Here is a 22,748-nt window from a genome sequence, read left to right on the forward strand (position 1 = left end):
ATATATTTTATTGATTATGTTGTTACAGTAGTTCCAATTTTTCCCTTCCTCCCCCACTGCCCAGTACTCCCCTTTCTTCCAGCAATCCCACCCCACTTAGTTCATTTCCATGGGTCGTGCATAGGAGTTCTTTGGCTTCCCCCTTTCCTATATTATTCTTAACATCCCCCTGTCTATTTTATGCTTTTTAGTCCCTGCACCATTTCCCCATTTCTCCCCGTCCTCCCTCCTAGCTGACAACCCTCTAAATGATCCCCATACCTAGGACACTGTCCTTTTCTGTGGGGATGAGGACACCGTGCTGTGTGGCACAGCTGACTGCAGGTCACAATGGACAACAAAAACTTCTAAAGGTGTCCTGCAAGGGGCTGACGTTCAGACCAAGGTAGAGGTCCCAGAGAGGACGTGCAGCAGTCTTAATGAAGGAGACATGGGTGACAGAGAAGCGCCCAGAACAGCCACGTGCTGCCCATGTTCTGTGGCTGCACGGGGAAGCTGCAGAAGCAGCTGCACAAGGGAGAATTTGCCATGTTTAAAGGCATTCGCGTATTTGAGAGCAACTTCATCCAGACCACCAAAAGCGGGAAGGTGGTCAACATACACAACAGTGCCGAGACCATCACTGTAGGCGTCGCATACAGCAGCTCCGACCTCGTCATACCTGACATCATGCTGCTGGCCCGACCTGCTGTCAGCTCTGCAGTCGGCGCCACACACACCAGGGAAAAGGGACGAGAGTCCAGAAGCTTGGAGCTGACCAGGCTGCTTCCTTTGAAGCTTGTCACCTTATCCATTAAGAACCATGAAAGAAAACACAATTTGAAGCTAACCAGGCTGCTTCCTTTGAAGCTTGTCACCTTATCCATTAAGAACCATGAAAAACAACAGCTCCACTTGAAGCTAGCCACTGGCCGCTCTTTTTACCTACAATTGTGCCCCCCTTCAGATGCAAAGGGAGATCTGTTTGCACAGTGGGAAGACCTGGTGTTCTTCCTGAGACCGCCAGGGGAGGCTTACAGCAGTACTCACGCCGTGCCAGCTTGCGACGGGATGGACATACCTGCGTTGGAGGCAGAGAACAGGACGAGCCCACCAGTAAGTTTTGGCAGCCGCTCTCAGAGAGGGTCCCGAGTGCTTCAGGAGAGCAGCTGAAGCTCTTAGGCTGTTCCCTTAGGCTGACGGGGGAAACAGTGCATGTGGGGGGGCTCAGCCACTGTGTGGAGGCCTGGCCACATTAGGGAGGTCCCTGAGTGCTTCTGAGTACCCGAGGTCCCTTCGATGCCATTCCTCCTACCCTGTACCCAGTGGTGTAATGCTGCTAACAGCATCCTGAGCACCCAGTCTGTTCTGGGACCCTAACATCCCACTGTGGACTCTGACAGTCTGATCTACTGTGGACATTTTAACTATGAGAAAGCCCTCTCTCCATTTGAGCCATGAACTGATTTTTGTATAAACCTGTGGCAATGCAGCGTGCTTTGTCCGCAGGTGCACAGTTTGTTAGCAGCTTTCAGAGTGCAAAATGGACGTGCTCTTGACAAGCAGTCTCCCTTTAGGAATCTGGTTTGTAGAAGTGCTGAGACACGTGCATAAAGTAAAAGCGTGAGGGTGCTCACTGGTGAGTCACATTAGTGCTCTCCGTGGCACTGGAGCTGTCCAAGCAAAGCTGCAGTGACCCTTGTGAGGGAGCCGCGGGGGGATTTCTGCATCCACTGGGAAACTGGACTTGGTCACTTCCAAGGTTCCCTTAATGATAAACACTTTAAGACTGGTGACAGCCCTTTCTAGTCTCTCTTACTTTTTCCTCCTCTTGGCACAGGCCATGGCGCTCCATGGAGAAGGTGACAAAGACCAGGTCAGCATCAGAAGCCTTCCCATGGCTTCTGAGGTGTCTGAGGCCACCTCTCCTGCTTATGCTGGTGGCGAAGAATGTTCCTATAAAAAATAAAGAGCTTATAAATTGATCTCAAAGCAATTCCAGTCTGGCTCTCTTCTTTGGAAGTTGAAGTGGGTATGTGATTCCTAGTATATACTTGGGTTAGACAAGAAAATTAAGATGCCCTAAGAGTTTGGTGTGTTTGGAGCTCTCACTGTGCATCAGATTGCCAAGATGTTGAGCTTGCCTGTGTGTGAGAAGTGACTACGTCTGAAGTGTTACATACTGTGTGTTTGTAATAATTTGTGCCCAGAGATTTCAGTGGGTTTGGACTGGTCCATTGGTCTAGAGTGCTCGCCTTTTTTCAAAATGCTGTCTGTCTGGCACAACTGTGAGTTTGAAAGAGTAACTGTCTTGGCTATTACTATGTATAGAATGGTACATTTGTTTGGGTGCATTTTGTTGTTGGCCACACGATTGAATCAACCACCATTTCCCACATCCTTAAAAGTTGACATCAAAACCTGTTCTTCTAGCAAACATGGTGGTGGGTCTTGCGGGGATGAAGTCTCTCAGTGCTCCAGCATGATCCCTGGCACAGATGTTCAGGCCATCAGAAGCGTCCCAGCCACATGGGATTGGAGTCCATCAGTACCTGCCATAACTGTATCCTAATTGCCATAATTCTGAATCACACACTCAGTATTTCCATCACTGTTAATTCTGCCCTTGAAAGCCTCACACTCTAGACTCTAATCCACTCATTGCACCTCTACCCAAGACTGAAGGCTTCTAAACAACCACCATTCCAAGAGCTCCCTCCTGCCTTTGCACCTACAAATAGCGAGGGCTTGTGTGAAGCTGAAAACCGGGCTTAAGCAGAGGGGGAGCACAGGCGCCAGCTTTCGACAATTAGGGCTTCACCCCGGGCTTTCCCAGTCAAAGGCTGTCTGACCTTAAAAGTGACATTGAACCCCTCTAAATTGAGAGATAATGATACTAAAACCTAATTAACAGGATGTCGTGAAGGGTCAATCAGTCTCAAGTTGAATTCAGAGTCACAGTTCCAGCTCCCGCGTTGCTTAGCTGCTTCCAGGAAGACAACTGCAGCACAGGGATTGTTCAGGCTCCTCCGAGGAGTTCGGTTCAGGGCAGTGTCAGGAGATCCAGTCCTGGCTTCAGAGTCCCACCTTGGGCTCCATGGAATGTCAACCGGAGGTCCCTGGCGTCAATTGAAACGCCAACAGAAACCCCCAGTTTGAGGTGCAGTGAAGAAGGAAAGTTCATGTAGTGCAAACAGCTCGAGGGTCATACAGCATGGCTGTGCAAACCGCACTGGTGCGGCAAGGCTGCATCGTGCTACGGCCCGGCCGCTATGACGCAGTACCCACCTAGTGGGTGCTGAAACTGGGGAGGCTGCTCCCTTGTCTTCTGTGCAGGCAAATTGCTGGAAACATTGACTGACATTCTCCTTTTGTACTTGTTTGTTTTGTAAAGAATAGCTGTAAACATTCTAACATCCACATCTTGGTTATTAGTCTTCCACTTTATTGCTTGGATGTTTCTTTGGTGTTGGTAAGTTTGTGGTCTGCTTTTTGTTTTATTTTTTGAATGGTCATTAATTCTTTAGGTCACCTGCTGATGGTGAAGGTGCCTGGGGAGCCTGGTGTCACTCAGCACTGCTCTGCTCGGTGGCCGGAACAGGGTTCTCAGATGGCACTTCACCTGCCTTGGTCTCTCTGCCATCTTGTGAAGGAGCATTCGGAGGGTGGGAACGACGCTGATAGGTCTACGGGCGCCGATATCCAGGGCGAACAGATGGCTGCTTTGGACCAGTGGCCACTTGTTGATTCTCTTTTATCTTCAGCCTCTCCCACAGCTGGGGTGGGTCGCAGGAGAGGAGTCTCAAGTAAGTCTCAAGTAAGAAATCCAACGGTAAGTTGGATTTCGGTGGACTGGACCTTGAAGTGCTCCCTCTGGGACGCCATCCTTCATCTCTCCAATCTCCCCGGCATTACGGGGAGGCCCACGGCGTCTGCTGTAGTAACCACGTGGGTAACGGCGCCGATCGGCAGCATAGCGACTGCCTTCTACAGGAACTCCATCTGGGCCAGTCACATTGGCGCCTCAGCAACCTTCTCTCTTTCAACCACATCAAACCCAACAGTTTCTCCGTCTCCTACGCTGCGCAGGTATTTCCGTGGGTTATTCTTCTTGATGGCGGTCTGATGTACAAATACATCTTCTTTGGTGTCATTTCAGTTAATAAATCCATATCCATTTCTGACGTTAACCATTTGACAGTGCCAAGGACTTTGGTGGCGAGAACTTTTTTTTCCGCGTCTTCACTGCCAGCGGGGGCTGAAGAGCCTGGGGCTGCGGGGGTCGCGTCCCCACCGGGGTTTCGTGCGGCGAGGGCAGCGGGCGCAGTGGCAGCGGCCTGGGGCGCGCCGCCGCCCACCGGGCTCTTGGGCGCGGGGTCCTGGGGAGCCGCGGCGGCGGTGGTGGCCTCGCTCATGCCGCCTCCTTTGCTCTCACTCGGGCACCTCGGTGGCGGTTGGTTGGCTGTTGGTTGGCGGTTAGCGCGGCTGGTGGTCGCGGCGGGCTGGGCGCGCTCTCGGGGAGGCCGGTGCAGATCTCGAAGCGCAGGAGGCGGTGGCGGCGGCCGGGGTGGGGTCTCGCGGCCGAGGCGGCTCGAGCTCTGGGGCTGCGCTCTTGCTCTCGGGCTCCTTGCTGGATCTTACTCTCCCTTACATTTTTGATGGATGAATAGCAGTTCATGAGTTTACAACAGGCAAAGAACCAGTTTTCCTCCATATAAGTGAATCAAGATGGAAAAAACTGAAAACCAATTGTTTTTCAAATCTCTATGGAAATCTTCATGTAAACTGCCTTTTTAACATATTATTTTTATTTTTTCAGAATGAAGTATGGATTTTAGTTAATAATATATTAATATTGGTTCATTAATTATCATAAGTATACGATAGTAAAATAAGATGAGACAGACTCACAGATAGCTAGCAGGCTGACAGCTGTTGGGGTGGTTGTTAGGTCATGGGGGGCAGAGGGATTGAGCAAAAAAGAGAAAAACTAAAAAATAAATAATTTTCAACTTATGATAGTTTTAAATTTAGAAAAATATAATGTGTATTCTTAAGCTTCTTAGAAAAAATAGGATCACTTCTTAATTTCAGTCATATTTATCTGATCAACTATTGAGTGATTTGATACAACAGTTATAGGTATGGAAGAGGAAGAATTTTTACTTTATTCACTAGTTTTTAGATGTCACAGTCAGTATTCTAGCTTGATATTTCAGGTTCAGAAGAAATATGTCTCCTCAAAGTGTTGGAATTTTTTATGTAGATACCTTTTGCGAAAGCTTAGTTTACACACACTGCTGTGAACATAATGCTTTTTTCTCTGAGTTAACACAGAAGGCCCACCTGACCACATCCATATGTAAATCAAGGGAGGGTTGTACTCTTTTTTTCTCCACTTGTAGATGAATTGCTTCATATGACCTTCTGAAAGGTTCATATATTGCCACTTCAATTCATCAGGATTTCTTCTGAAATGTCAGTATCACTGAAATTGAGCACAGAGCTTTTTTACTTTCTACAAATGTCTCAGGGTAACATCAGTTAAATCTCAGACAAGGAAAAAAATACCATTTAATTAAGCTTTTGAAATCTCTCCAAACAAAGGACATAGGGAATCAAAGGACGGAAATTGATCTTGAATTCGTCGGCAGCCCTCCGTCTCGAGAGACGATGGTGTAGCTTCTTAAGAGTCTATCTGCACCGCCGAGAATGGCTGTGCAGTCCGACTCGGGAGTGACCCGGTATCTGTCTCCTCCCGTGTTGAATCAACATCTTGCGATGACGCTGGAGTGTCCTCTCCAGTGAAGCTGAAGCTACAGAGCCTGGGCAGGGTAATATGGAGGGTCTGCTGTTGCCCATGCAGCAGACCCCCCCTCTCTTCGCAGCTGAAGGGTCCAAGGGAAAGACGGAGTCAATACAGCTTGGCTTCAGGTGCGCCGCAGGAGTTGCCGGTGTTGACTACAACGTCAAACCGCCTTAGGGACTCCAGCTCCGGATTTTCTGTCGGGGTTTACTCCCTTAGCCTTTCCCCTGAAGAGGTATGCCGCAAGGCAGCGGAGGTTTTTTGGAGTCAGAGTTTTCCTTCTCTGATGTGCCCTGACTGGAAGATCGAACCAGCGACACTTAGCTCGCAGGCCGACGCTCAATCCACTGAGCCAAACCAGCCAGGGGCATGAAGTATTATGTCTGCAACTCACTTTGAACTCTTTTATATATATGGGGAGAAAGAAAGCAAATCTAGCAAAATGTTAAATATTAAATCTAGGTACAGGGTTTATGAGTGCTTTTTGTACTCTTGCCTCAGCTTAAAGTTTTTCAAAGTAGAGATTTGGGGGTGGTTAAATACAAATTGCTACTCTTAAACTATGTTATAGTTGAACCTACACACCAATTAGTCTCTTAAGCAGTTTAAAAATAAATAAACTGTTCTGGCAAAACTATACTATAGTCCCACCTACGCTCCAATTAGTCTTTAAAAAATGGCAATAAGGGTTTCAAGGAAGTTAAGAGCTACATGGTATCGGACGTCACTTTCTGATGCTTTTCAACATGAATCGACTAAATCTGTACGGCATATGAGTATTTTCGTAAACTCGAAGGTAGTTCAACATGAATTGCTTTCTTATTTCTAGAAAAACTGGATCCCCAGAGTTGCTCTACTTTCCAAATAACTGAATAAATTTAAACAGCAAGAGAAAAAAGCAAACACTTTGATAAACACACTCCAAACGTTAAGTCTTAAGTTGGGCAAACACAGTTAATTCTTTCAGAAGAAACGTTTGCCTGAAAGAGGCAACCCACACACTAAGTGCCAAACAACAAATGTGCTCCGGTGTGTTAATTATAGCGCCAAGGCGACACCAACTATTTTACAATATAAACAGTCCCTCCAAACATCATTGCCTTTACAGTACCACAGTCTCTCCGAATATTGCATTTACGATTCCAAGAAAAGAAAGAAAGAAAGAAAGAAAGAAAGAAAAGAAAGAACGCACACATTCGAAATGCGTAAGTGGGTTTGAGTGAGCGTCAAAGATCCATCTCAAAAGTTCTTATATTCTCTTTCTCTGCTGCTACATTTTTCCATCAGTGTTCATGCACTTGGATCTGTAAGAAAAATCCGGGTCTAGAACATCTCAACTAAAAGCGTTTAACTTTTCACTTCCTACCGGACCGCCCCCAAGCAACGCGCCCCACCTCCACGGGAGGATAACGGGGTGGGGCCGTTTCCCGCTCCGAAACTAAGAAATAAATGTCCTTTTCCCTGCTCTAAGAGGAGGGAGAGAGGGGCCGAGGAGCTGAAGACTCCAGGATGCACCTGACCCAAAGGAGGTAGTCGTAAAGAAAGCTTCCTTCTCTCTTCCGAACTCCTTCCTGCCTTTCCCTCCTTTCGGGTCATTCAGTGACTCCGGGCGGGGACAGGTGAATCCCGAGAGGAGAGGAAGAGGGAGGGACAGACCACGCGGGAGAGCCGCGCTCGGGCAATGAATGAGCTGCGCTGCATCCGCGCCACCTGTTCCTTCCAAGGGTGCCGGCAGGGTTCCCGCACCACCCGGGCCATGGCTCCTGCCCGTACTGCCGGCTTCTCTCCTAGAGGCCGGGCCTCGCCTCCCTTCGCTCCGTGGGGCGTATAGAAACCGGCGAACTAGAAGCTGGGAGACCAGGGCCTAGTCCGGAATCACGGCCTCCGAAGCAAGAGGACGGGAGGAGGAAGCCTCGGGTCCCCCGCGCACGGGCTGAAGCGGGAACCTCAAGGAGGGGACGAGAGAGTTCGTTCGGCCTGACTAGGAGTAGGAAGGCGGGGTCCCGGGCCGAGGTGGCTCGGTGCCCGTCGGGCCGAGGTTAAGGGTGACAGGCCCATGCACCGGCGGAATCTTTCCCATTGCTTGCCCGGAGCTTCCCACTTACTAAGATCCGCTTGAAGGGAGCGTTCTCCTTGGGCGGGAGGCTCACGGCCGGCATCGTTCCGGCTCCTCCCGCTGCTCCCGCCACCGCCCGGCTCGGTCAGTGTGTTTGTCCGACCGCCGCCGTTCCCTGGCTGCTTCAGCCTTGATTGCCCCGATCCACCGCCACCACCAGGCCTCGGGTGTCACAGCGTCGTCCAACCCTGACACCCCCTTCCCCTCGTTGTCTTTTTTCCTTTCTCACTTAATGCTACCGCCGCCTCCCCCCCCCCCCCTCCCACCACGGGTCTCCGTCGGCGGTTCACGTGGTAACTGAACAGACCGACAGAGCGATCTTGAATTAGAGGCAGCCCAAACTACCATACTAATGCTAAAGAAGATAAATGAGGTATTGGAGTTTTAAATGCTTGCTGATTGGTTTCTAGCTGCAACAAATCTTTCCTTTTAAAAATTTATCTTTTACAGATCAGAAAAGTAGTATGAATGTACCATCTCTGTCAAATTGCTCTCTTTTCATTGTGAGTCCAGAGCAGTGATAGAAATCTAAAGGGTCTTACCCTGTAATTTGGTCTCTTCATATATGGAATGCATATTGATAAAATGAATATAAGCACATCGAAGAATGGACAGATCACTGGCAAAATATCTAAACATTGTGTGTTTATTCAAATATATTGCAATAATTTGGCCTCCCAAATGGGCCAAATAGCAGTCTTTCCTGACTTTTTCTTATGTGTGTTCTAAACCATGATTTGGAGTTAAATTTGTTTTATATCTCAGCAAATTAAGTAGATCAACTATGGAGAAACTGTTAGCGCACTTAAAAATTATCAATTTTAATATATGGACTTCCAAGCTCATTTCTACTTTTGTCATGGATTGTCTGGTTAAATTTAGGTAAGTTATCAAACATATCAAGACTATAGTTTTCTATCTTGACAACAGAGATAACTTTTCTACAAATACTAGAAGTTTTTTAAAATTTAAATGAGCTTTTTGCACTCAGTATTTTGGTAAAGATTGTATCATTTAAATACCCAGTTTACTTATTATCTTATAAATATTTTAGAAAGTCTTAATTGAGGGAGTACATCTATGCTACTACATTATTTCCTGCTGTCAACCACTTTTCCTGATTTTGTACATGTGTACTAAGGAATACTAGACCTCTGAAGGTGGCTATAATCCTTTTCAGTATAGAGGTGTAATACATAGGATGTATATTTTACTTTCATTACTACACCATTCTAAACACTTCTCTCTGACTTTTGAACTAAGCCTTTATTCTTCTGTCTGTGTCTGTTACGTTATTTAATACTTATTCAATTTTATAAAAGAAAACATTCTTCCCCCAAATTTGCCTTTCTCCTATTATCTTCCATACTTGTTTCAGAGAATGGCCCAAACACTGCCAATGTGTGAAAAGAGGTCTTTTAAAGCTACATAGACTCCTCTTTACACTTCCAATTACCATATAATGACAACAAGACAGATTGTAAGTGAAATTTTGAGTCAGTTCTCTACAGAAGGCCAAAAATTTTTTTTCAGTGTTTTTTATAGAAATAAGCTAATTCAATGGATTAATTAGGCCCCAAAATGGATTCAGTCTTTAGAGCCAAATATCTCTGCAAAACTTCAATACCAAAGCAAGGGTAGTAAAAATTGAAAACAAAAATATTTTCAACTAAAGAATGAAAACAAGCTTCAATTTTCTTAGCGATTCACAAATCACCAAAGCACTGGAAAGTAATAGCAATTCAATGTGCTTGTTTTCAAAATTCAGACATTTGTGCAGTTATAATCAATAAGAACTAAATAAGCTAATCTCTGTGCACAGGAAACACCTGGAACTAATATCAATATTTAAAGTTCACCCTAATTTGTATAGCAATATATGAACGTCGTTTTAAAACTAGATGACTCTTACCATGTTATTCAAAACAAAAGCAAAACAAACAAAAAACTCCACTGGAAGAATGCCCATTTTCAAGGTTCACGTGAGCATTTAGAAGAATATATATCGATGTCTAAACTGAAATTTGCTCAATGGATTATAAATATACAGTGTCTCTTGGTAGATATTGTTATTTGTTTTTAAAAATATTTATTTTTAGTAAAGTTTTTAGAGATGGTTTAATTTGAAAAAAAATCTCTGTTTGGCCAATGCCTTTCTAGATCAATGAAGAAACCTAAGAATTATTAACTTCAAGATTCTCTTAGTCTCAATTAACTTTTCTCAGATCTGAGAAAGAGCTCTTCACTAAAATGCTGTTTCCAAAATTAGATTCAGTAAGGCCAAATGCAAAACAGTCCACGTGACAGGAAAATCACAAATGCAAAGACAAACCAGCTAAATTGTGGCCGAACATCAATTACATCTTTAGAATAGTTCTTGGAAAATTCAAGCTTTCTCTTCAATTAACTGATGTGTTTAGGGATGCAAATAAGAGCTGAAATGCAGATTTCAGAATGAAGTCAGTTCTGGATAAATTCAAATTTCAGCAGAATTATATACTGCACAGACCACGCTGCCAACTGCAGCTGTGTGAATGTAACAAATGAAAGATTGTTTGAAAATGGCTCAGGAAAAAGATTGTAAATCACTTGGACATTCAGTGAGTATAGATTCCCCATTACAAATTAATTTTTAATCTAAGAAATCAGATTCAAAATAACTTTATAAAATGTTTTGTGTGATTTCATATTTTCTTAAAGATTTATGTATCATAGTATGTAGATGTGCATTCTGAGGTAGCTGTTATAAATATTTAAATTTTTTAATGAACTGCTTTTTATAAAATATAATTATCAGAGAAATTAATCTTGGTTACAATCGATTTGTTATTTTTATTTTCTTTATTTTTTTGTTTATCAAGAATTTCCATATCATCTTTTATTGCCCTAGTTTACCATGGAAAATTGAGAGAAAGGACCATAGAAAAGGAATTATGGGGAATGAAGAAGATAATATGATTATTGTCTCCCCAAATACTGCCTATCAGATAATGATATTTGAAATTTTAAAAAATCTGTATTGTTATACTAGAATAAGACATACATATTTTGGACATATTCATACATTCTTTGCGACAGTACAAGCAAAAGCAGTGGACATCTATCATAATAAAAAAAATTACTCATTAGGTGATTTTAACACTGACATTGGCTTTCATGGGCTAGTGAATATACATTCTGTGGATGACTCTGGAAGGCGCTAAACACCATGAATGATGTTGGCAATGCGTGTCAAGTCTAGTTCTTTGCGTTTTATCTATTTTCAATGCCCTTTCAATTTTAATTCTTACTGAAAATATTTAAACTGTTAAATAGAGTCATTATTTTTTTGCTGGGGTAAACACAGTATGAAGACAGACATGTAATAATATTAATAGTTAGCATTTGTTGAGTGCTTAGTATGACCTTGCCACTGAACCATAAGCCCTTTGAGCACCATGTCTTCTTTATGAAGTAGTAATGACTTATTTACATTTGACCTGTGATGTGACTAAAGTTTTTGAAATAGAGTAAGCTCATTTTAACACAGAGATAATTATGCCCTCTGCTGGTGGTTAGAAGTTTCTGTAGCATCTACTTTTGATATGATACTCTTCAGCCTGAACATTGGATGATGTCAGATGTGGATTAATTATGTACTGGTTTTATCACTGTTTTGCTGACCCTCAGATCAGAATTCTACCAAGGCTTTGAAATTATAAACAGTCACTTAGGAGAAGGCAAGATTCTTATACAAAGTTAGTTCCCAGGAAATGATTTTGAAATGTGGAGAAGAAATTGTCTGGTGGGCTTGAGGTGTCGGGGAATGTATTAAAGGATCTTGGAATTATTATCAGGAAAAAAGTATATGAAGGTTGTATACTTAGGGCAATAATAGGAAATAGTTGTCTGCCCCAAGGATGTGGCATTTGCCATTAGGAAAAAAAACAAAGAAAAAAAATAATAGTAACCTAAGTAAAACCTCTATAATCATATTTTTGGCAAAATTGTATAAGAGTGAGAACTGAAAAATGCCAATATGGCAACATTTTCCTAGGATATAATTAGAAGACAAAACCATCATTCAAATCTTTGGTTTTGCATACCCATAGTTTCATCTGAAGGGCATCAGATTCAAAAAGTAGTCTCTCTGATGTTCTTCTTCAGGGGAAAAGTCTAGTGTAGGACTGTACTTATGATCCAGGAGTTGGCAGTGAATCAGATTTTTCAGGCTATATTCCCATCTACAAGATCATCTGGAGGAGGTATTTAACACCATCTACAAGCAAGAACTAAGATTTGTGGTAGGAGACATGACCTCCTCTTTATCAGCTATTTCTCACGCTATTATCATGTCAGCAGAATTTATTACAGGGATTACAGTAAATGGATTTCTTATAATCATCAGCTATAATGAATTGATCAAAAGCAGAAAACTAACACCAATGCAACTCCTTTTCATATGTATAGGGGGTTCTAGATTTGGTCTCCAAATTGTGTTAATGGTGCAAAGTTTTTTCTCTGTGTTCTTCCCACTCCTTTATCAGACAAAAATTTATGGTGCAACGCTGTTATTCTTTTGGATATTTTTTAGCTTTGTCAGTCTCTGGTTTGCCACCTGCCTTTCTGTATTTTACTGCTTCAAGTTAATAGGCTTCACCCAGGCCTATTTTCTTTGGCTGTAATTCAGGATCCCCAAGTTAATGCCTTGGCTGTTTCTGGGAAGCCTGCTGGCCTCCGTGACCACTGCATCTCTGTGTATCGAACTGGATTACCCTCAAACTGTGGCGAATGGTGTCCTCAGGAATGCCACGCTGACGATGTCTAAATTCAAGATAAAGCAAACCAATGAAGTGCTTTTTGTCAACTTGGCACTCATATTCCCTCTGGCCGTCTTTGTGTCGGTTACTCGTTTCTCTCTGCAAGCACACTCATTGGATGCAAAACAGATCTCATGGCTTCAGAGGTGTGAGCATGGAAGTCCATATAAATGCCTTAAGAACAGTGCTGACGTTCTTTCTCTTCTTCATCTCTTATTTTGCCGCCTTCATGGCAAACATGACCTTCAGTATTACTTACGGAACTCAGCACTTCTTTGTGGTGAAAGACATAATGGCAGCATATCCCTCTGGCCATTCAGTTATAATCATCTTGAGTAACTCTAAATCCCAGCAACCATTCAGGAGACTCCTCTGCCTCAAAAGGAATTAAAGAAAAGGAGGACCAATATATTCATATCGTTATTTTCTTGACATGGGGTCAATGGACTTGTGTTTTGCTTTGCTTACTTTAGATGGATTTTGTGTGCTCTCTCTGGCAATTCCCTGTCCATCTCCCACCCCCAGGACATGTTGGATGGGCAGGATATCTCTTTTTCTAGGGCTACGTACTTTAAAATATTATAGTAGTAGCATATTTTAATAACTAGCACTTCTGTTGGAGTGCCAAAAATGAGAATAAAATACTAAGACTTTGTTTGGCTGACCAGCATAGGTCTGTTATGTCTTCCCAGGTCATTGAGAATGTTGTTTCAGATAAGCAAAATCACATTGGTTAGTCTAAGACTTGGAACAATATAATAATATAACAATATAATAAATATAATATAATATAACAATATAATAACAGCTTTTCAAAGTGAGTCATGAGTGCAATTTTTGTTGAAAGAAAAATATATGTTGAAAGGGCATGTCAAGGCAATGTACCCAGATATACAGGTTAATGTCTTATTTTTGCTTTTGATTTGCTACTAATTTAGATTGATAAATGCTAAGGTGCAAATGAAGCTGTGTATGTGCATGCATACGTAACAGGATAGGCCAAATCCCAGGTCCAGAAAGCCAGCAAAAAGGCAGGGTGCTGCAAAGGGTACAGCCAGGCCTGGAGCTTAATAGCTTAATAGCACACAGCCTTGAGGCTACCAGCTTGTGACAAAGGGTACACAGCGCCTGTGAGCTGTCGGGGCTGGACACCCCACGGAGGGTGAGTGGAGGCTTCTGCCCGTGCCTGGAAAAGGAGCAAAGACAGACCTGGCCATAGGTTAAAAAGCTGGATGCTCCCGCTGGTTTCCTGTGCATGTGGAGTTTTGGGAGGGCCCCTTTTAAAGCAAAGGCAGGGAGAAGCAGGCTGTCTTGGTTTGGGGCTTTCTTGCTTTGGAGCTTGGTGCAGGCTCCCTCTTGGCTCTTGGCTCATGGAGCTTTGGCTTGGGACTTTTGGTAGCAGGTGCACTTGGATGCTCTGAGTTTCTGGCCCTTGCACCCCCTGTGGATGGGAGCATTGGTGGGACTGGCAGATGCCAGGCCTACCAGAGGCTTGGGCCCCACATTGTTGGAAGCCCACTCCTGGAGGCTGGGTCCCATGCTGGGATGCATGCCTTACTGGGCTCCAGCCTCTGGGACACTATGATCCCGTGCAGGGTGGCACATGGGTCCCGGACTGCGACATGGGGACTGAGAGCAGTGCACCCCAGATCCTGAGAGAGCTGCTGCAAGAAGATGGCCACTCTGAAACCACAGTGCACACTCCAGAGAGGATGGAGATCTGTTTGCGTGGCTGGCTTAAGGACAGATAAGGAAAAGGGGAACTTCTGAGTTCGGTTTTTTGGTTTATCGCCTTTCAGGAAGCAAGAGAAGTTTTGGGTTTTGTGGGAGAGGAGGGCTCAGAGCTGGAGTTCTTTCAGCCCTCCAGAGTTGGAACCCTGTTAATAAAAACCTGTTTCGTTCAACACAAATCTTTGGGTCATGTGAATTAAGGGCGACAAGTGGCCAAACCCCATGCTGTACAGTTACATATGCACACGTAATTCAGGGTCTCCGTTTTTTACAAAATGAAGAAATATTTTTCAACTCTCAGCAGTGTTAAACACATGCCCAGAGAGAGTTGGGGGAGGTTGCTGACTATGAAGGCTCATCAGAAAAGCATTCAGCTGGTGTCTTAACCCTTTAACTAGTGTCTTAATTCTCTCCAACTGAGAATGTCATCTGGAGTATGATGGCAGCAAGTGATGTAAAGATCTAGGGGAAGATTTTGAAATCTATTTCTAAATTCGAATGGATTCTGCTCTTTAAGGATCTTGAATAGTCTTGCTTTGAGGAAGAAAAAAATTTTATAATATCTTACATCTCAGGGTATTTATTTGAACCTGTGACATTCTCACTGGCTCTTAGAAAACAAAAAGATGTGTAGTTTTTTAATTGTAAATAAATTGTAATTAAAGTAGATTAGAAGTTGCCAGGATGAAAAAACCAAACTGTATGTGTGTGTGTGTGTGTGTGATCTTTTTTTTTCTTCTTTTTTTTTACTTTACAAAATATTTTCACATACAATCATTTACTTCATTTTCAGAATACCCTGTAAAGTAGGCAGTAGAATTATCCCAATTTTACACTTGAAAAAATAAGCTTTAGCTAAGGTCACTCAACTACAACTGGTATTATAGTAAAATTAGTATCGAAACCTGGCTCTTCTGTCTCTAATACCAGTATCCTCTCTGTTTGGTTTTCTTTTTTATTATTTTTATGGCAACTGTAGACTCTGAAAGCCATAACAAAAAATGACGTTCAACCTATGACCTATGACATACTGTAACCTTTCTCTATATGTCCCTAGAAAGTCAGTTAAGAAATATTTCACAAATCTTTGGACTATTTATTATTTGGTCAGATTATTTATTTTCTATTTTATTCATTTAATATTTGGTTTACTAATAGACTGAAGTGATCTAAGCATAGGTGCCCCAACTTACACTTCAGTATCACTTGACTTGACTCATCTAGTAGAGAAATTGCTATGCCATCCTCACTTGTTATAGATCAGGTGGTCAAGGGGGCAAGACAAAACTCTCTGCTAGGAAAAACAGAGAGTTTTTACATCCTGAGTTCTGGATAATTGTGCAGTTGGAACTGACTCCTTAGATTATAGAACAAACCTATAAGCTTTTGCATCAGCTTAGGAGAGCCCCACAAGTCCTGATATCCCATGTCCACGCTGAAGGTCCTTTTCATGCTAGTGCCTGAATGACATAGGTAGTCATGGAAGACATTTCATATTGAGGTCTGATATCATTGGGTCAATTATATTCTCTAATATATTAACTTATTTTTACATTTAAAAATAATTTTAATAATTATTTGTAAATTGTAAAATAATATATAGTCAATGCAGAAAATTTGGGAAATTCAGAAATATAAGAAGTGAGCCTAATATGATCACAGGTAAAATTTTCACATACATTCTTTCAGGACTTGAAGTACTGCATATGCGTATGTAAGTATGTGTGTGAGTGGGTTGATTTATTTCATATGGGGATCCTGCTGTGTATATACTTTGTACTACCTTTTCATTTAAATCATGGAGAGAAATTTTGCATTTTTAATGGTTTTATAATATTTCATTTTGTAGATGTGTTTGTTCTTAATTATTTTTCTATTATTAACTTTTGCACCTTCATTAATAAAGAGTTATAGAGTTAAAAGTAGTGTTTATACTATTGAAGAAAAAAAGAAATGCACCCAAAGAAAACAAAGTAAACCCCCCAAAACAAAATAGAAGTCTCAAGTAAAGAAAAGAGAATCTTTTATTATTATTACTATTTGTACATGAGTAACCAAATAGGTTCTAATTCATTGAAAGACTTTGGCATAGGAACCTTTTGTAACGATGCTGTGAACTGGGAATTCCTGGCGCTGTGGCACAGCAGGCAATCTAAGATTCCATTAAGTTGGTGTAAAGAAACACCAATGCCTTCAGGAACTTCAATAATCATATAATTAATGTTCTATTCCAGAATTGATTTACTTTTTGTGCATATTATCTCACTGATCTTCAAAACCCTGGTAAAGGATATTTTTATCTATATTAAAGATGGGAACATCTGAACTTGGAGAGACAAAAGAATAAGCTACTTATCTGGACCTGAATTTTACCTTCTAAATCTAAAGTCCATATTTTTTTCCTAAACATAATTGTGTATCAAAGTCACAATTAAAAATATTTTTAAATTGTTGATTCCCAGGCTCTTTCTAGACATGTTGTATATAGGCTCTAGGGATGGAACCCAAGAATCTATATCGCAAACATCCATGAAAAACTCTGATACAACATGTTTATGGACCAGATTTTGTGGCCTACCAGTTTAGAGCATGTTAATGCTCCTAAAAGAAGCCTAAAAAATATATTCATGTCAATATAAAATCTTTGTTAGGAGAAACTTCTAAAGGCATTTAAAATATTAAAATTATAACTCACTCTTTTATTTATACTCTTTTTATTAAAAGAAACTGATTCACATTTGGACACCTAATATAACAGGAGACATGTAGAATGATAAAGAAGAAATCCTGTCTTGGAAATCCAAAAATAGAAGCTGAGACTGGCTGAGTCAAAGGCAGCTCTTTAGAGCTCAACAGTCATTATCTTTGGAACCTTCTCTAGAGCTCATCCAGCACTGTGAGCCAAGCTCTCTCTGCGCATCTACTTCCTTCCCCTCACTACAGACATTTGTTGTTTGCCTTCTCTGTATGTCTTTTCTCTCATATTTTTCTCATTAGTGCTTCTGCTTATACATAATTCTTACTTCATTATATATACAACATACTCTGGGCCTTGAATTTATCTCATGATTTCTCTCAAACTATCCATTATTCTTAATTCATATTAGTATCTGTGATTTGTTATATTTCTCTCAATTCAAGGTATTCTAGAGTGAATCTGATTATGCTTTGTCATTATCAGGCTATCTCCTAGAATCAATGCTAAGACTAAGTACTACTGTCCTTGGATCAGGGTCCAAGTCTGAACCAACCAAATTGAATCTGGAAGGTGATGCCACTCGTCTTACCAGGACTGTCCCTGTCCAGTTTAGCTGGACTGTGAGCAGGGAAGTTTCTCTGAAAGCATTTTGGGGTAGCGGGCATCACAATTATCATGAATCTATATGCTTCTATAATGCCTTATTTTTTTCAGGACTCAGATAAATCAAGGGATACCCACAGATTCCATGAAGACTTCTCATGTCATTAAAAGTTTAGAATCCATGCCCTGGCTGCTGTGGCTCAGTGGATTGAGCATCAGCCTGCGAGCCAAGTGTCGCTGGTTCGATTCCCAGTCAGGGCACTTTACTAGGTTGCATGTCAAGTCTCCAGTTGGGGGCATGAGTGAGAGGCAACCACACAGTGATGTTTCTCTCCCTCTCTTTCTCCTTTCCAGCTCTCTAATAAAATAAAATAAAATAAAGAACAAACAAATAATTTTTTAAAAAAGTTTAGAATCCACAAATAGGAGATTGACTCATCTTCTTTTTATATTCTAGATAATTATTTTTTATCAAAGAAAACATAATTTATGAAAATGAGTTTTCTTTTTTTACTGTATAAGACCATATACACAGTATTTTAAAAATAATTAAATTCTGAGAGTTGATTATGTGGTCACACTGAGAGGTGCACATTGTTATAGTTTACCATTATTGGGCACATCACAGCTGATTTAAACCTAAAAATGGGTTTGAGGACATCTATATGTACCCTATTTCTTCCGGCTTTTTCCTCACTAGACACAGCTCTCTCTCACTCATCTCAACACCAGAAAATTTATATTTAATTAATCAATAAAGAGTTTTTGTTTTAGTTACAGGAGTTATTAGAGAGAACCATTTTCCAATTTAATCCTAAAATCTTATACCTCTCTTCTGTGTGACACTTCTTAAATAGTAAATTATTTTAAAAGATTTAAAAGCTTTCTCTTCACATACACATATATCTATCCAAACTTCTAAAAAAAAATTACAAAGCCTTTTTGCTTAAGAAATTCTTCCCTTTTTTTAAAGCAAACTTCCTGGATTTTACTGAAAGGCTGGATAGAAAAATGACCAATAAGTTCCGCCTAAGTAACTTCAGGATGAGAAGAGATCATATAAACTTCTCAAGATTAAGGTTCTGAATGGACCACTCACTCTGCCAGTGACACCAGATGTTGATAAATTCCTAGCAGAAGGAGATACTCTGATAAGCATGGATTAGCTCCATATCAGTTATTTGACCCCTGATTTCACAGAACAAAGAGAGGAGGTCAATTTCAACAAGGGTATGTTGGCTGGAAAACTATAATAGCTCTGTGTGTTTGGCTTGGATGGGGATGGCTCTCAGTATGAGGACCAGTAAGGGCTGGGATAAGAGAAAGGACAGTGGGAAATAAAGGAATATCTTACTAGCTTTGTAATTTTTGTCTGTGGCTCTGTTCTGTGTCAGAGATTTCATAGAACAGAGGCTCCCTGACACATAGGAAATAATACTGAGATTCCATGCTTCAAGTCGAGGGGAATGAGTCATTGATGAATTTCTTCATATGGTGCTGCACTATAAGCCCATGTTATATGTAAAAGACAAATGAAAGAACATTTTTAAGTGTCATAACACAGAGGTGCTAAAGACAGGCACTCTATGGAAAATTATGAGAATTAGAGAGGACGGGGCTTTATGGACCCAGTTTTCTGTGTTATGATTTTTAACTTTGAACCTTAGGTATTCATTTTTGGAGACTCTTCATTGTTAGGATTTGTCTCAGTAATTAATTCAAAATTGCTAAGTCTGTGCTCATGTCCCTTTTTAAAAACGTTGCTTCCCTGTTGTGGTCTACTGCAGGTTTCCCAGTACTTAGTTTTATGAAAGTATAATAAAATGGCCATTTTTCCTTTCAATTATCTTAAAATCATTCATGGATTTTGTTTTTGCTTTTCAAATATATATTGTTTTCTAAGGAATTTCTGTAGCTCTGCCAGTATTCCCAAGTTTCTAACATACAGTGCGTGTTAAAGTTTCTGTAAAAAAAGAGTTCCCAAAAGACACCGCCTCATTTCCCACTGCCTGTTCTCTCATTGTTCTGAAATGTAACTCATGTGGTTTTATGAGCTTGAATGCATATGAATAACTATTATTATTTTCTCATTTATCTCAAGCTTTAAGTAATTTCTATTTATGTTTGTTATTTTCACCTTGACAATTGTTCCCTTTCCTGAAGGAGATAAAATGGAAGTTAAACTATTTAGCTAACATTATAGCATCTGCAAATATTACTTTTTCTACCTAAGTAAAGAAATTTCTTTATTCTTATTTTTTTATTCTGGCATAATTCAAAACCAGTTTTACTTCATTATTAATTTATAGAGTATTTCAAACTACAGTTACTGGTTATATGATGAAATCATTACTATAGTGAATTTTTAGTTAATTCATTTGTGTACTCATATATGTTATTCAAGTAGCTTTCTCAAAAGTCAGCACATTCTTTTTTAAAATTATTTATTTTTTGTTTGTTTATTTTATTTTATTTTATTTTATTAGAGAGAGGGGAAAGGAGAAAGAGAGGGAGAGAAACATCACTGTGTGGTTGCCTATCACTCACGCCCCCAACTGGGGACCTGACGTGCAACCTAGTCATGTGCCCTGACTGGGAATCGAACCAGTGACACTTGGCTTGCAGGCCATTGAGCCACAACAGCCAGGACTGCACATTCTTTAGTACCTGGAAACATAAAAGTCAGAGAGTTTAGGTTTTAATTTCCCACAACATGTTACCTTCCCAAATTTTAGAAACTGAGTAACAGATCTCTGCACATTCCATAGATATTCATGTGCAGTAAAATTTTGTTATACATTCAAAATTATCTACCTAAGAATAGATTTTTGGATGGTTCTATATATAACTTGAGTCACTTACACATGAAATAATATTTTCCTATCAGAAAACTCTGGAAGGTCATTCATGAACGCATTAAAGAGAACTCCAGTAGTTTTTACGCTGTTCACCCATCCAAACCACACCTTCCTCTCCTTTTTATTAAGAACTCTGCTATTGTCAAGGATGAGAACTGATCTTAGTTGCCCTGAGCAATCTGCAGAGATGTTTTCAAATTTCAGGGATCTTTAATTTCCCACAAGAGGAACTGTTAGGACTGATCATTGGTGTTTAGTACTGTTTTCTTTTAGGTCTGTATCTTTTCTAGCCAATTATTTGTAACTTTCTCAAAATCGAGGGCTATGTTATAAGTATTTTGGTGTCACAGAGAAGTAATGTTAATGAATTCAACATAAGCAGGCACTCGAACATGTCTTTTGAGAAAGAATCATATGCATCTCTGTGGAGAGAGAGAAGTATCAACATAAAAATAGGCTAATTTCATTTCCAAAACTGTGAGAAATTGAGTAAGACAATTCTACTGTCACTTACATGAGGAAAAAAAAAAAAAAACACACAATAAAATTGAACACTGATGGAACCATTACCTGCAAATTTATCTTTGTGTCTCAGTTTATAAACTGGGATAAAATCATAACTAACGCACTGCCACCCAGTGGCAAAATTTCACTTTAAATAAAATAATGGTTAAAGTAGTCAAAAGACTACAGCCATTAGGGATCTTGCTTCAGAAACTTTTATACCTTGTTGGGAAAAAATGTGGGAAAAAAGAAGTTAATATTCAGGTCAGGGGAAATTTGGGGCTAAATGAGAATAACTAGCCCAAATCAAACAAACAAGCAGTAAAGAAAAAAAAAAAAAAAACGGAAACAAAATTATTATGACTTGAGGAGATAACTGAAAAACTTGAATTTTGCTTGGATGCTCAATATCAGTGGATTTGCGTTCATTTTTTAGATGTCATAGTGGTGCTGTGCTTATGCTTTAAAAATAAAAGCATTTTAATCTTTTAGGGGAAACCTAAAATGATTACTGGTAAAATAATGTGCTACATCAAAGTACTAGGAATGAAGGGAGATACATTGGAGATATATTTGAAGAATCTGGGCTAGAAATTGATTATTTTTTAAGCTGAATGATGGTTAGATGGAGATTCATTACATGATTCTGAATGAATATAGCCTATACTTAGACTTGTAATTCAATACATAACTATGACTCTCACTAAGAGAAAAGAAAGAAGACTGATAATGCAAAAAAAAAAAAGTTAGAAAAAAGAATAAATATATTCCAGTAGGAAAATATAGAAGAGTAGTTAAGAGTGTGGCCTCTGGGATCAGATTATCCCTGTTCTTTTACTTTCTAATAATTCTGGGAAAGCTATTAAGCCCTTTTCCTTATTTATGACAGCAAATAGCAATACTATATTTTTATGGTTATTTTAAGTAATGGAGGAGCCAGTTGTATACAAAGTGCTTACAACGTGGTCTGGAATAATAAAAGATATTCAATAAATGTTAACTTCTATGAACTATTAGGATAAAAAATGCAAAATCCAGAACGCCTCAGTCCATAACTCTCTTTATTCAGGGCTTCTAATCACTTCTGTTCATAGTAAAGGAGAATGTTACCTTGGAGGTGTCATCAAATGTCATCGGTTTAGTCAAACATTTCTCTAGTTAGAATTAGAGACTTCAGTGACATTTTCTTGGAGGCAGCATGATATAAATTCTACTACCACCAGGTGTCAGTATTGCTACAAATTAGACTTTAACAATAAATTTTTTGCAACTTGGCCTCACATTTTATTTAATTAAAGAGTGAAAAACCTTATTTATCGAGTTTCCGTCGTTGTAACTTTTAATATTTTCCCAGCTTGTGACAGGACCTAGCGTCACTCACTAAGAAGAGAATCCTATTTAACTTCTGCTCGATGCCGCAAGGAACTTTTTCAAGCAGAGACATTTCTGGTGTTTTATTTTGTTAGTTTCTGAAAGGGCACAGATTACCTTTCAGTTCAAACTTGTGCATTTAAACTATCTAACAAAACCTCTACTGTCTTTTATAGCTTACTAAAAACAATCACCAGTTACTCTACTCCAGGCTCAGCAAATTATTTTAGCTTTTTTTTTTTTTTTGATATTTTTAATGTCCCTGAAATAAGTTCAGCTCCAG

General features: G+C 40.3%; 3 pseudogenes; 2 read left to right on the forward strand and 1 right to left on the reverse strand.

Moving 5' to 3' along the window:
* The first annotated feature begins 471 nt into the window (after positions 1-471).
* On the forward strand, positions 472-1,152 carry LOC150021824 (Golgi-associated RAB2 interactor protein 6 pseudogene; annotated as a pseudogene).
* Positions 1,153-3,271: 2,119 nt separating this feature from the next.
* LOC150021825 (Y-box-binding protein 3 pseudogene) lies at positions 3,272-4,431 on the reverse strand (annotated as a pseudogene).
* A 7,762-nt stretch (positions 4,432-12,193) lies between these two features.
* Positions 12,194-13,091, forward strand: LOC150021826 (taste receptor type 2 member 2-like; annotated as a pseudogene).
* The last annotated feature ends 9,657 nt before the right edge of the window (positions 13,092-22,748 follow it).

The sequence above is a fragment of the Furipterus horrens genome, unplaced genomic scaffold (genome assembly GCF_987537825.1).
Source record: "Furipterus horrens unplaced genomic scaffold, mFurHor1.1.pri manual_scaffold_1, whole genome shotgun sequence".
Taxonomy (NCBI): Eukaryota; Metazoa; Chordata; class Mammalia; order Chiroptera; family Furipteridae; genus Furipterus; species Furipterus horrens.